The sequence below is a fragment of the Ovis aries genome, chromosome 1, assembly GCF_016772045.2.
Source record: "Ovis aries strain OAR_USU_Benz2616 breed Rambouillet chromosome 1, ARS-UI_Ramb_v3.0, whole genome shotgun sequence".
Lineage (NCBI taxonomy): Eukaryota > Metazoa > Chordata > Mammalia > Artiodactyla > Bovidae > Ovis > Ovis aries.
In genome coordinates this window covers 163865222-163875317 of record NC_056054.1, presented here as the reverse complement: position 1 = coordinate 163875317, position 10096 = coordinate 163865222, and the positions used below count along the sequence as shown (strand labels likewise).

At 41.5% G+C, this 10096-nt stretch overlaps 1 protein-coding gene across 2 annotated transcripts in view; it reads right to left on the bottom strand.

The window, feature by feature from the left end:
• The window catches only part of LOC105609869 (soma ferritin-like), a 78229-nt gene that overhangs the window by 21783 nt on the left and 46350 nt on the right, over positions 1–10096 (bottom strand). The window contains exon 5 of one of the 2 annotated variants that reach the window (XM_060416583.1): positions 66–3638. The exons of the other annotated variant lie outside the window; for it this stretch is intronic. The gene's annotated coding sequence lies outside the window, so the exon portion shown is untranslated. Of the gene's footprint in view, positions 1–65; positions 3639–10096 lie in introns of those variants that run through there. 2 annotated transcript variants of the gene reach the window in all.

Here is a 10096-nt window from a genome sequence, read left to right as displayed (position 1 = left end):
CATTTAGGATGATTAAGGTAATCAAGTGCACCAATGTGAAGCATTTAGAAGTATAACATCACATGCCCTCGGGAAATAGTGACTTTCATTGTCATCACCCCAACTCCAGAAGGTAGTTTTTAAAATGTGTCATGCTTCTACATCATTTTATGCTTATTAGTAAGTAGCACATTTAAGCTGCTTTTCCATGTATGTTTATAATTTCAGCTTCACAATAGGTCAGCTTACCACAAACAAGCAAAATTTAGTCACAGTACAGGAAGGTCATTTTTCCCATTCTAGATAATATTTTAAGACAATACACATCCCCAAACACAAAGTAAATAGTAAAAATATATATAGTTTTCTGGGTATATTCATTGTGGGTATATTTGCTCCCAACTAGATGTTCTTTTTCTATGTGCATAATTGATAATCTTATTTTTTTTCTTTCAATGTGTAAGGAAAGTCATAGCGCCTACTGCAGTTTAAGGAGAAATATTGTGAAAGGAAAAGAGAAAAACGTTATTGTAAAAGCTTGTTATCCTGGAAGGTAAGCACCAGTTGGAGCTTGTTAGCTTAGAGGAAATCAGAATTCCTGTTGGAGAGACAGCTGCACATTTGTTCAGTAAAATGCGTGAGCAGATTTTGGCCCTCTGGGTCAGGTTCAGACAAAGAAGAGCTTAGGGCTTTCATATTAAAGAAGGAATAATTTTTAGAGTCTTCACTGGTCCATGATGGAGATCCAAATGCTGAGATGTTGGAGAAAGCCTAGGACAGAGAGGTGTGGACCCACAATATTCTGGCTGATTCTGAAAAGAAGATGGCTAGAGATGGCAGGATGGCTGAGAGGCTTTGGGGCAGTGAAACAGCTAGTATTCTATTTACGTGTTGCCTTTTTTGTGCTTTGTGTAATTTTCATTTATTACTTCTAACTCCTCAGGAAAATCTGCAGTGCAGGCATATGCAGGCGTAAGATGAAGCTAGTGGGAACTCAATCATCATGGCAGCGGCATGGGCTACACACAGGGAGCCCACTTGAGAAGATGTTAAGTGAGACCCTTTTGATTTAGTGTGAAAGTCAGGGACATCAAGGACAAAATGGTTTGGAGGCCATTTTTGGAAACCCTTCTGTTCTAAAGAAAAACTAGGCAGAAAAGTGAAAGTGAAAGTGGAGTTGCTCAGTCGTGTCCAACTCTTTGCGACCCCATGGACTGTAGCTTACCAGGCTTCTCCGTCCATGGAATTTTCCAGGCAAGAATACCGGAGTGGGTTGCCATTTCCTTCTCCAGGAGATCTTCCCGACCCAGGGTTTGAACCCGGGTCTCCCGCATTGTAGGCAGACGCTTTACCATCTGAGCCACCAGGGAAGTCCACCAGGCAGAAAAGAGCACTCTTGAAATAGTCTAGTAATTCACTGGTGGCAATATGCACTGTGCTTTACTCAAGGAAACAGGAAACCAGACATCCTTGGGCCCAGTGATAACTGAGGCAACTTGAAAAGGACTACATGACTAGCTCTCCAAACTCTGACCTCCTCGAGACTTCCCTGATGGTCTAGCAGTTAGGAATACCTCTGCCAATGTAGGGGACATGGGTTCCATTCCTGGCCAGGGAGGACCCTACTTGCCTGGGAGCAACTAAGCCCAGGCCCCACAACTACTGAGCCTGTGCACTAGAGCCTGTCTCCTCAACAAAGACGCTACCGCACCACAAGGAAGAGAAACCCCCATTCGTGGCAACTAGGGAAAGCCACATAGCACCGAAGACCCAGCACAGTTATAAATAAATTAATTAATAAAAATTTTAAAAACCTCTGACCTCTCTGTAAAGCATGACAAGGTGAACATTAATGTAATGATGATTACAGAGAGCTCTGTGAAGGAAAGATGGACACTTGGGCAAGAAATTCAGGGTGCCAATATCAGCACCTAGAGATTGTGGTGAGTTGAACTTCCCTTGTTCTGAATCAGATATTAAAGAAATAAAATTGCCCTTCAAAAGCAACTTTAAAAAATCATTTTTGAAAAGTATACAGCATAGTGTAGTAAACCCCCAAGAATCCCATTACCCAGTTTCAACAATAATCAGTCTTGCTTCATTTTTACCCCATTCTCTTTCCTCCCTTTAAAATTTCATCATTTATAAATATTTTAATTTATATTTCTAAAATGTAAATGTAAAGATTCTTATTTTATACATAACCATAATATAATGATCACACTGAAAATAACTGATAATGGTTCCTTAATATCAAATATTATCAATGTTCAGATTTTATTGCTTGTCTCATAAAGTTATGAGACAAAATTCTTTAAAGTTTTAGAAATTCGATTTAATCAGGATCAAAGACCACACGCCTCTTCTCTCCTTTTTTCCCCCATATAATTTGTTGGATAACTTAAGACATTTGTTCAATAGTTTCTCACATTGTGGATTTTGTTGATTGCGTTTCTGTTGTTCTTCAGTAGACACTTCTCTCCCATATTTCCTAAAGGGGAAAGTGAAACCTTGAGGCTTGATATGATGTAATTTCACCTTTTCTTTTCAAAATGACTTCATAAGTAGTAGTGTGTGATTTTGTTAGCGGGCACAAAATGCCTGATTGGTTTTCCTTCTGTTAATACTCATTGATGGTCATTGCCTAGTTATTTTTAAAGACTGGCAAAAGGGTAAATTTCACACCATATTATTTTCTAGAATGAAAACTTTCCCTTATTAAAATTTGGTTATTCTAAGGTAGTTTATGTAGGAAAGACAGGTTAAAATAAATCTTTGATTCTTTCTTTTACCAGTTTTCAGTTCAGTTCAGTCACTCAGTCATGTCTGACTCTTTGTGACCCCATGAACTGCAACATGCCAGGCCTCCTTGTCCATCACTAACTCCCAGAGTTCACCCAGACTCATGTCCATTGAGTTGGTGATGCCATCCAACCATCTCATCTTCTGTCATCCCCTTCTCCTCCTGCCCTCAATCTTTCCCAGCATCAGGGTCTTTTCAAATGAGTCAGCTCTTTGCATCAGGTAGCCAAAGTATTGGAGTTTCAGCTTGAACATCAGTCTGTCCAGTGAACACCCAGGACTGATCTCCTTTAGGATGGACTGGTTGGATCTCCTTGTAGTCCAAGGGACTCTCTAGAGTCTTCTCTAACACCACAGTTCAAAAGCATGAATTCTTCAGCACTCAGCTTTGTTTGTGGTCCAACTCTCACATCCATATATGACTACTGGAAAAACCATAGCCTTGACTAGACAGACCTTTGTTGGCAAAGCAATGTCTCTGCTTTTCAATATGCTGCCTAGGTTGGTCATAACTTTCCTTCTAAGGACTAAGCGTCTTTTAATTTCATGGCTGCAGTCACCATCTGCAGTGATTTTGAAGCCTCCCAAAATAAAGTCTGTCACTGTTTCCACTGTTTCCCCATCTATTTTCTATGAAATGATGGGACCAAATGCCATGATCTTCCTTTTCTGATTGTTGAGCTTTAAGCCAACTTTTTCACTGTCCTCTTTTACTTTCATCAAGAGGCTCTTTATTTCCTCTTCACTTTCTGCCATAAGGGTGGTGTCATCGGCATATCTGAGGTTATTGATATTTCTCCTGGCAATTTTGATTCCAGCTTGTGCTTCCTCCAGCCCAGTGTTTCTCATGATGTACTCTGCATATAAGTTAAATAAGCAGGGTGACAATATACAGTTTTCAGTTAGATCTCTACTATCCTCCAAAGGTGACTACTATTTTTTGGTATCATTTATTATAATTATTAAGTAGTAACAATTACTAATAATTTATTATTTAATATTTTATTCATAAATTCAAGCATCTGATATGTCTTAGTCCTCTGCTTCCCAGATGGTGCTAGTGGTAAAGAATCCACCTGCCAGTACAGGAGATATAAGACACATGGGTTTGATCTCTGGGTTGAGAAGATCCCCTGGAGGAAGATATGGCAACCAACTCCATTATGCCTGGAGAATCCCCATAGACAGAGGAGCCTGGCAGGCTATAGTCCATAGGGTTGGGTTGCAAAAAGTCAGACATAACTGAAGTGACTTAGCACGCATGTAGTCCACTGCAGTTATTTTTTCCTCAAAGTGGCTAATCTTACCCAAAGGAAGCCTCTTTGAGTTTGCTTTCTTTTTTTTTACAATTAAAATTTTTAAATATAGTTTTTAAAGATTACACTCCATTTACAGTTATTACAAATACTGACTATATTCCCTGTGTTGTACAACACATCCCTGTAGCCTATCTTGCTCTAGATACTTTGTACCTCCTGCTCCCCCACCTAGTCTATATTGCCCCTCCTTACTGGTGACCACTAGTTTGCTCTGTTCTGACTTCTTTCTGATAGCTTTGATTTCTAATATAATAATATGTTTCAGGATTATTTAATATATTTCCTGACTCAGAACTACAAGCACCCATTTCTCAAAGGAGCCCTTGTTCCTTTTAGTGAAAAAAGGTATTTAGAGACCAAAATGAGGTTGTTGGGGTACCCCTTGCTACTTGTTTCTAAGTCTTTTCAGTGGATAGTTAAGAATTTTCTTTAAAAGGTAACTATATCATGAGCTCATTCTGATCTTTACAATTAAATATCTATAGGACTTTTACTTAATCTCATTCATCCTACATTTTCATTTCACACAGAAAATCTCAGTTCTCAAAAACAACGACATAAATGTTTATTTATTTCATCACATAATACAGATAGACAGCGATGTCAGAATAAAAAGAACACCATCAGCTACTGTGCCACCATGGTTATTGTTCTAAACTGCAAATCTGATCAAGTCATAAACTGACCAAGTTTATCAAGTCATAAGCTTTGTCTAAACTGCTTGTTTCATTCCCACCCTCTGAAGCACAAAATTAAGGGATGTTAACATGCTGTAAAACCCTTCAGGATCTGAACTTATACCACTGGCTAAGCCTGAAGTTTCTATTCTGCTTCCCCATCCCACTGAACTCTGAGTCATCTGCCCAAGTCCACATCAGATGATTTTTTTATGTAGCATCCTTCTGGGTGCTGCTGCTGCTGTTTAGTCATTAAGTCATGTCCAACTCTTGTGACCCCATGAACTATAGCCTGCCAGCCTCCTCTGTCCATGGGATTTCCTAGGCACGAATACCTGATTGGGTTGCTATGTCCTTCTCCAGGGGATATTCCTGACCCAGGGATCAAACCTGAGTCTCCTGCTTGGCAGGCAAATTCTTTACCATTGAGCCACCTGGGAAGCCCTGTATTCCCCTTACATTGACACAAATGGTCACTCTTTCTGTTTTCCACTCTGTCGCACATAGGCCTTTATTGGTGCATTTACCACATTCAGTCCTAATTATTTACATAACTATGCATCCTTTACGAGATAGTGCACATCTTGATGGCATAGCTCATTCAATTTTGTATTCCCAGCATCCGAGTAAAGTCCACGATAAATAGAAGGTACTCTACAGGTACTTGTTTAATTGAGCTGATTTATTATGACTGAAGAGACACAAAATCTAGCAGTTTTGTTTTCTAATGTTTAAGAAGAGTTCTCTGCAGTGTTTTTAAGAAGAAAAAAATTTTTTCTACTGGTAACATCATATTTCTAGGAATTAAAGAGGCATGGATAAATTATTTGCACAGGCAAAATTGCTTTTTCATCTTTCAGGAGTCAAGTAAACAAAACAGGACTTCCCTGGAGGTCCAGTGGTTAAGAATCTGCCTGTCAGTGCAGGAGACACAGTTTCAACCCCAGTTCCAGGAAGATCCCACATACCACAGGGAAACTAAGCCCCTGTGCCACAAATACTGAGTTCTCATGCTCTAGAGCCCGAGAGCCACAACTGCTGAGCCCACCTGCTGCTGCTACTGAAGCCTGCATGCCACAGAACCCTAGCTCCATGACAAGCGATGCCACTGCAATGAGAAGGCTGTGCACCACAACTAGAGAGGGCCCACACACAGCAACAAAGAGCCATCACAGCCAAAAATAAATGAATAAACAAAAAAATAAAAATATGCATAACAATATTGGTAATAATAGTATCTGGGAGCATCAGCAAACCTCCATGCAGTGATCCAGTATTCATACGTCTAATGCTAACAGGCAGGATCCTAGAGAGGCTTCAGTGTCTGTATGCTGCCATTCTAGCAGACTGTGTTTGTAATATTCCTCTTAATCAGACTTGGTTCTGCTCCTTCAAAGAACCAGGGCAGAAGGTTAAGTTATTTTCCAATATTATTTTGTAACAGTTTTAAACATTTGCTTTTCATAGTCATCAGGGAAATGCAAATGAAGACTACAATAGGATGCACTGTATACCCACTAGAATAGCTAAAATTAAATGTTTGGGGAGCGGTCCTAAGATGGCAGAGGAATAGGATGGGGAGACCACTTTCTCCCCCACAAATTCATCAAAAGAACATTTGAATGCTGAGTAAATCCCACAAAACAACTTCTGAATGCTGGCAGAGGACATCAGGCCCCATAAAAGCAGCCCATTGTCTTTGAAAGGAGATAGGAAAAAATATAAATATAAAAAGAGAGACAAAGAGGTAGGGATGGAGATCCATCCCAGGAAGGGAGACTTAAAAAAGAGAGAAGTTGGAATTTGTAATAGTTTTTTTCCTGTAATTGAGATCTAATCTTAGTGCATTATGGTCAGAAAAGATGCTTGGAATTATTTTGATTTTTTTGAATTTATCAAGGTTAGATTTATGGCCCAGGATGTGATCTATCCTGGAAAAGGTTCTGTGAGCACTTGAGAAAAAGGTGAAATTCATTGTTTTGGGGTGAAATGTCCTATAGATATCAATTAGGTCTAACTGGTCTATTGTAAAATTTAAAGTTTGCGTTTCTTTGTTAATTTTCTGTTTAGTTGATCTGTCCATGGGTGTGTGTGTGGATTCATGTCAATGTATGGCAAAGCCAATACAGTATTGTAAAGTAAAATAAAGTAAAAATAAAATTAAAAAAATAAATAAATAAATTGAAAAAAAAGAGAGAGAGAAGTTTCCAAACAAGAAACACTCTCACTGGTGAGTCTGTGGCAAGCCTTGGAACCTCAGAGGGCAACAGAACCAGGAGGATAAATAAATAAATAATTTAAACCCACAGATTACGTGCCCAGGTGGGACACGTAATACTCCCCTACCAGAGAAGCAGCGCAGATGCCCACATCCACCACCAGCAAGCAGGGGCTGGGAAGGGAGGCACGGGCTGCATTGCTTAGGGTAAGGACCGGGCCTGAATGCCCCAAGGGCAATCTGAGGGAACTAACTTGAGATAGCAAACCAGACTGTGGAATAGCTATCCCGCCAGAAACTCTAACCTAAGACACCACCAGGCCCACTCACAGAACAAAGGACTGAGCAGAGCTAGCCAGCTGTGGACTGGCCTATCCCCCACCAGAGACAGGCAGGCAAGGGCGGCCAGAGCAGGAAGGGGGCAATCGAGGCCCCAGAGAGGCAACAACTACCAAACTGCAAGCAGGCTTCATTGCTAACCAAGACTTTTTGGGATTCTGGACAGTCAACATCCGCAGGGGGAGGTCGCAGCCAGAGATCAGCTCCAGAAGAGACACACGGCACACCTGAGAAGGTGCGCTGGTTGTACACCCAGAAAACCGATTGGCAGGGATGGGGGAGGCGATAAGTCTCAACGACCGTGCTCGCCAAGCACCTCATCACCTGAGCTGCTCAGACCTGGGAAGGATACAAAATGTAGGCCCAACAGAGTCTGCGCCTTTGTGGAGTACCCAAGTACCTGAACCTGAGTGGCTTAGACCTGGGAAGTGCATACAACCCAGGGCTGGCCTCAGACAGTTCCCGGCAGAGCAACCTAGAGCCTAAGCAGTGTAGACAGGGAAAGCACACACTCCGTGAGCAGGGGCAAACCCAGTGTGGCCAAGACAGTGTGAACACACTCCAGTGTTATTTGTTTGCAGGGTTCTTCCCTCCCCACAGCACGACTGAACAAATGAGCCTAAAAAAGTATCCACCACCTCCCCCCACCCCCTTGTGTCAGGGTGGAAATTAGACACTGAGTTCAGTTCAGTTCAGTTCAGTTCAGTCGCTCAGTTGTGTCCGACTCTTTGCAACCCCATGAATCGCAGCACACCAGGCCTCCCTGTCCATCACCAACTCCCGGAGTTCACTCAGACTCACGTCCATCGAGTCAGTGATGCCATCCAGCCATCTCATCCTCTGTCGTCCCCTTCTCCTCCTGCCCCCAATCCCTGCCAGCATCAAAGTCTTTTCCAATGAGTCAACTCTTCTCATGAGGTGGCCAGAGTACTGGAGTTTCAGCTTTAGCATGATTCTTTCCAAAGAATCCCAGGGCTGATCTCCTTCAGAATGGACTGGTTTGATCTCCTTGCAGTCCAAGGGACTCTCAAGAGTCTTCTCCAACACCACAGTTCAAAAGCATCAATTCTTCGGCGTTCAGCTTTCTTCACATTCCAGCTCTCACATCCATGCATGACTACTGGAAAAACCATAGCCTTGACTAGACGGACCTTAGTCTGCAAAGTAATGTCTCTGCTTTTGAATATGCTATCTAGGTTGGTCATAACTTTTCTTCCAAGGAGTGTCTTTTAATTTCATGGCTATAGACACGGAAGAGACCAGCAAACAGAAGAAGCTGAAACAAACAGAGGGAACCACCTTGGAAGTGACAGGTGTAATAGATTAAAACCCTATAGTTAGCACCGACTACATAGGAAGGGACCTATAATTCTTGAGAAGTATAAGCCAAATTAAGGAACTATCTGAAAATGAGCTGACCCCACACCGTCCACAACAACACCAGAGAATGTCCTAGATATATTCTTACTATTATCATTTTTCAAATTAAAATTTTTTTTTATTTTAAGTCCTCTATTACTTCTTTAATTTTCTTTTTTATAACCTACTATTATTTTGCAAAAAAGACCCTATTTTTTAAAGAAAACTTCATATATATATATTTTATAACTTTTGTGACTTTGTTTTTTCTTTACTATGGTATTTTTGAGAATCCAACCTCTACTCTAGATTTTTAATCTTTGCTCTTTGGTGTTTGTTATCAATTTTGTACCTTTAAGAACCCAATCTTCAGTACCCATTTTTACTTGGGAGCGAGATCACTGGCTTGACTGCTCTCTCCCCATTTGGACTCTCCTTTTTCTCCACCAGGTCGCCTCTATTTCCTCCCTCCCCGTTCTCTTCTCTACCCAACTCTGTGAATCTCTTTGTGTGTTCCGGACTGTGGAGAACACTTAGTGAACTGGCTGGATCTGTCTCTCTCCTTTTGATTCCCCCCTTTATCCTCCTAGACACCTCTGTCTCCTTCCTACTTCTTTTCTTCTCTGTATAACTCCGTGAACATCTCTGAGCAGTCCAGACTGTGGAGAGCACATAGGAAAGTGATTACTGGCTAGCTTGCTCTCTCCCCTTTTGATTCCCCTCTTCTCCTCCTGGTCACCTCTATCTCCCTCCTCCTTCTTCTCTTCTCCATGGAACTCTGTGAAACTCTCTGGGTGTCCCTCACTATGGAGAAACTTTTCATCTTTAACCTAGATGTTTTATCATCGGTGCTGTACAGATGGAGAAGTCTTGAGGCTACTGTAAGAATAAGACTGAAAACCAGAAGCAGAAGGCTTAAGTCCAAATCCTGAGAACACCAGAGAACTCTTGACTCCAGGGAACATTAATCGATAGGAGCTCATCAAACACCTCCATACTTACACTGAAACCAAGCACCACTCAAGGGCCAACAAGTTCCAGAGCAAGACATACCATGCAAATTCTCCAGCAACACAGGAACATAGCTCTAAGCTTCAATATACAGGCTGCCCAAAGTCACACCAAATCCATTGACATCTCACAACTGATTACTGGATACTACATTGCACTCCAGAGAGAAGAAATCCAGTTCCACCCACCAGAACACCGACACAAGCTTCCCTAACCAGGAAACCTTGACAAGCCACCTGTACAATACCATGCACAGTGAGGAAACTCCACAATAAAGAGAACTCCACAAACTGCCAGAATACGGAAAGGCCAACCAAAACACAGCAATATAAACAAAATGAAAAGGCAGAGAAATACCCAGCAGGTAAAGGAATAGGATAAACGCCCACCAA